Source organism: Saccostrea cucullata, unplaced genomic scaffold, assembly GCF_032062105.1.
Source record: "Saccostrea cucullata isolate Sc308-1 unplaced genomic scaffold, CSIRO_AGI_Scuc_v1 ctg7399, whole genome shotgun sequence".
Taxonomy (NCBI): Eukaryota; Metazoa; Mollusca; class Bivalvia; order Ostreida; family Ostreidae; genus Saccostrea; species Saccostrea cuccullata.
Window position 1 is genome coordinate 11,053 of NW_026927621.1, and position 5,282 is coordinate 16,334.

At 30.5% G+C, this 5,282-nt stretch overlaps 2 long non-coding RNA genes across 2 annotated transcripts; both read right to left on the reverse strand.

Annotated features, from left to right (window-relative positions):
* Positions 1-2,355: 2,355 nt before the first annotated feature.
* Positions 2,356-2,933, reverse strand: LOC134274996 (uncharacterized). The gene is made up of 3 exons (XR_009993749.1): positions 2,838-2,933; positions 2,649-2,707; positions 2,356-2,514 (listed from the first exon to the last, which is right to left on the reverse strand). It is a non-coding gene; the product is annotated as an uncharacterized LOC134274996 (long non-coding RNA).
* A 461-nt stretch (positions 2,934-3,394) lies between these two features.
* Positions 3,395-3,956, reverse strand: LOC134274999 (uncharacterized). Its single transcript, XR_009993750.1, has 3 exons — positions 3,794-3,956; positions 3,638-3,681; positions 3,395-3,539 (listed from the first exon to the last, which is right to left on the reverse strand). It is a non-coding gene; the product is annotated as an uncharacterized LOC134274999 (long non-coding RNA).
* Positions 3,957-5,282: the final 1,326 nt, after the last annotated feature.

Consider the following 5,282-nt stretch of genomic DNA (forward strand, 5'->3'; position numbering starts at 1 on the left):
ATGTATACTGTAAAGATAAAAATGAGTTGTGAATTAAAGATAAATTATACAAAAAATTAAAAACATACCACCGCATTCATTTTTTTATCCCTGCTGTAATATAACTCAGCAATGTATGGATAAATATAATATTGCAAGAAAAACTTGTTTTCTCGTTATATCGTATGGAAAGGAAATGTAACTGATATCAAATTACAGCATATGAGATATTTAGGGAAATTTAACTTTTGTAAGAGGGATATGGAAATGAACCTGTATTCAATCTCAAAGTCCATAAAACAATACAAAACCTGGCAGAGCATTCTTCCGAAACATCAGAGGGATAATGGAATAAGCATCCCCTGCTGAATTCACACGTGTGCTCCTTGTCATGACCAGGCTAAATCCGTTGTCAGTTCCTGTATAAAAATGGACTGACAATTGTATGAAAAATTCAGCATTTCTCAATGATGATTAAACAGGTGTACATTTTCACAGAATGATGACTTTAAATATTTTTCTCTGTCAATAACTTACCTCGTTTTAGAAATTATTCTTACGAACATCAAACTCTTGCGTTTCGAATCAACTAAGATATATACAGTCTGTATGCATGCTGGTGACGAAGGTATATTGCTGCATAAGTTAGGGATATTGACGATAGAAAAGTTAAGGTCATCACGTTTATCATATAGCTTGGTTGTTAGTTTACCATTAATGTTTTTTTCAAGTAAAATATCCAAGTATGAAATAGATGTGTCAGATTTATCTTTTATACAATTGACAGGGTAAATCGACATAGGAATGGACATACTTTTGTTAATTGACAATACGTCGCGTATCTAAATGTTTAAGACCAAGCAACTGTTTTCTTCTTTTCACGCATTTTACATATTATGCTTCATTGAATATAAAAATAGGAGAGCTAATAACGGAGCGCATTTTACCAAGATTCCAATATTATTTAATACTTTGAAATGGGGTAAGAGAAACCACAATATTTCAAGAAAAGCATCCTTTGATTCAAAACAAGACTTCAAGCAAACAAGAACCTTTAATTTTTCGTGGGAAATGGTTGTAGATGGGATAGGTTGTCAAAATAAATATAACACGAACGGCCACACCTGCCCTGTCATTTCCGGAAACACATGGGAAATCTCATGTAGACAATTTGAATGTGCATTAACGTTTATTATTCGATCTGTTTCCCTGTCTCTGTTTATCTCCAATTCAACAGTTCTCGGTCAGTTAATAATGAAGTTCTACCAAAATTATTATTATTTTTATTATTTAAATAATTTGTTTTTGCAGTCAACAAAACAAGAGAAAAGCAAAAATATTAAAATAACAATAACAAAGTGCCGAACGGCCACATGTCATGTATATTTCATGTTCTAACAACTCGCTTAAGCTCTAAAAAATGAATTATGTTATACCAGGAATTAGAACTATTATACTATGCTATTCTGATAAATCTTCCACTATGATTAATAAATTTACATTAACTGTGAAGGACAAAAAATCATGACACATCATCTACGAATCGTTTATGGGTCGATTCTTCACCCTGATCTTTAATTCTTTTTATCACTTGGCTGTATTCATCTGAGAAACCTTCTTCCATTTCTACATATGTTTCCTCCATAAATAAATTTGTTTCTTCTGTGTTATTCTCATTTATTGACCTTCCATTTAATTCCATTTTCATATAATCTCGCTTATTGTCATAAATTTCATTACTTGAACCTGCACTTTCTTCAAATTCAGATACTATGGTGAGTGATGCTTTGTCAGTAGCATTACTTGTAAGTTCACTGTTATTTGTCAAATTGTTGGATTTTGTTCTTATTGGGGTGATGTTGTCATGCTGTGATGTCGTTATATCTTTTACTCTTTTCGTGTTATCCGGTATTACTATTGTTGTTGAACCCCGCTGACAGTTTGGTTCATCTTGCAGTTTTGTGATGTCTTCAGCGCTATTTCTCCTGCTTGACTTCAACAAGGAGTTATATCCCTCGAACATGTCTACTAAAGATGAAATGATTGTTAGGTTAAAACTTTAATAATAGATAAATTACACAAAGATGGAATTGTAAGCTCTCTGTTTTTAATCATGTGTGACTTTTTAAACATTAGAATATTTAACATTATCAAAACTTGTATATAGTTTTTAACAAAGTTATTTAGCTATTTTATGAAGTCCATTAAGTTATGAAAGTATATGTTTAATGTCATTCAGCTTATATGGTGAAATTTGACACCTGCCTTCGCTAATAGGACCGTCTTCATTCTCATCAATATCTTCATACACACCAATTACGAATGTGTGTTCTGGAAATGTGCTCACAGGTAATGATTCGGTTTCTACATCACATTCATTTTGGTCCGATTTATTGTGTGCATGGTCCATTTGGGAAAACAGTTGGTCAGAATAAATATTTTCTTTGGAGTAAGCATGTAAACAAGGTACCACGTCTTCAATTTCTTCGGGTATTTCGACATTTTCAGCATTTTGCCCTTGATCGCCATAGTTCTCTTGAAAAGAGTTTTTGTCAGTGATTTAGAAAATCAAGATGTTCCATTTATGTAACAGATTTTATAATGCATTTTTTTAATTTAAGAATTGTTTTAATGTTATGTGTAGTTAATATTTACTTAGTAAAACGTACCTGTAGTAATAGTTTGGTTCTGGCGATTTTGCTCTTGAAGAACATTGTGTCTGTAAAACCTATTTTTAAAATGCATCTATATACATGCATGTACATGTTTAACAATTTGATAAGTCACAAGTTCAAAGAAATATTTCAATTCATTAACATGCTAACAATTCCAGTCAGTCCGAATGTTAAGTTTGTTACCTTGATTTAAGGTAGAAGAACAGAATGGTCATAAAGATAGCAGCGAAGAATCCAATCAGAAGATACGCTACATTTACCCCAGTACCACTGGTTACATAATCATTACTGTTGTCTTCTTCGATAAAGAAAAAATAACCCATTAAATCAATTTCTTATTCTTTTAAGCTGGTATACATACATTTGGCTTAATAAATTTTTTAAACATTTAGCAAATAAATTTAACATTTCAAATGCTTGACGTTTTTTATATCAATTGTTAGTCAATGATTTATACAAAATTTTTTTTATTTCGATCAACTTACATTGATTATCAGGGGATATGGTAAAATCTCTGAAAAGCTTGAAAATCTGCTCCTAATGTAGTCTTTTATACTTTGATATTGAATATAGTTCATTATCTCCATAACTTTATGAAACTTTTGATATTATTTCATTTACATTTAAACCTTCTTAAAAATTTGATTTCAAAATATTAAGGTCCTGTATAAAGTTAATTTGTCAATAAAGGTAATGGTCAATAATGCCGTTGTAAAAATATTTTAAGAAAGTAATTACCAATTGGCTGGTTTTTATCTTTCAGGCAGCCATATTTTTTATTGCACAATTCGATATTGCAGCGACATTTCGTTTGACAGAACTTTCCAAAATATCCAGGGACACACTCTCCAGAGCAATTAAGGCCATGTGTGCCTAGAGGGCATTCTAAAGAGAAATTTGAAAAAAACTAACATTTTCACTTTTTGCAGGGCATTGAATCAAACAATAAAATATACGACATTGAATCAAACAATAACACATACCTAAACATGAACCATTCCAGTATTCGTAATAGTTGAGACAGCACCTTAACATAAAACGCACATTGAATTAAAATGAATGCAAAAAAAAAAAAAAAAAATACAAAATTATTTAAATTGGCTTTTTTATATACATTGTAATAATAATGAAATTATTACCTTGTTCCACATCTATTAATGTCACCTGCTACTGTAAAAAAGTAACATGATCCAAAATATATTCCTTTTCGAAATTCAGGCATTTTACCCTGATGGATTTTGAAATGGCCTGAACATCTGCAAAATGTCCCTTATCTGCTTAAACAAATTTAAATTTTCTGATGTTCTATCCGCACATGCGTGTTAACTTTTTTAAGTTTGATATTGTATTACGGTACATTGGTCAGTACAGTGTAGAATGTATTCTGTTTTTTATCGTGCTTTTTTTAAATCAGGAAAACAACAAGAAAGTACTTAAAACAGGAATATATTAAATGCAATTTCCCGCCATTTCCTCTGAAAATGGCGTCAAAAGAATTGTTTAAGGAAGTCTTTTCAGCTTTTTGCATTACATATCCATTCGTTATGTTGATATTGCTCCTTATGAACAAAAACCCAATCCTGTTCCTGTTATGTATTTTGTATAAATATTGAAATTAAATTCAAAAAAGTAAAAAAAAATATAAGTCCACTAATTGTATAAATTGATCAAATTAAAACATTATGTATGGGAATCTTAAAAAATCCTCAATTCAATTAAAAATTAACAATTGTTTGGAAAATGTCAAACACTTCAATAAAAAATGGTAAATTGTATTTGCTTACACGGTTTTTATCGACCATAAACTAATACGAAATGATCACTTTAAACGTAAAAAGTATAGCATATTGACTGTATCATACCCATGTTTTCCATGTCATGATGGACAAAAAGGAAAAAAAAAAACATTGACAACTTAAAACAGGCGTGCGTTAAGAAAGTTCATTCAACATATTCCTTTCATTTTCGAACAGAAATACGATGAAAACGATCAAGAACCCTCACTGCTCAATGGCCCTGAGTGTCTAGCGTAGGTCCAAATTTGAAGCAGTTCTTCAACATACGGTGAGTAAAAAAGTCTCGAGAGGGATTTAAAAATATACAAATCAATCAATCTTGCTGCTAAGGTTTTTCATTGTATCCTATTAAAATTTCAAGGGGAGGGCAGGGATTAAAACAGATGACTTCGGGCAGAAATACCAGGAATGCAGAATTTTTGTGAGAAATATGAACTACTCAAGGTCAAAATCTAAATAGTTTGCAAAAATACATCAAGTTAAGGAAGAAATTCAAAATGACATCTATTCTTGAAAAGGTATTCTTCTTCCTTATACCTACGCTCATCAGTTTTTATGATGCAAGGAAAGCTAAGAAAAACAAAATCCTAAAAATATCCTATATTTCCAATCAAAACAAACAGAATTTCTATTATTTATGTGCTTTCAAGATGTTCATTTATATTTTCATATACAAGAAAAAATCCTAACAATTCCTGCTGCAAATGAATAGCTATAAATAAAATGCACAATTTTGTGATTTTGTCTGTCTTGAAAATTCATCTTTTTAGAAAAAAAAAAGCTTTTTAATTTTAGTTTTTACTGAAATTGTTGAACAATATAAATCATGAAC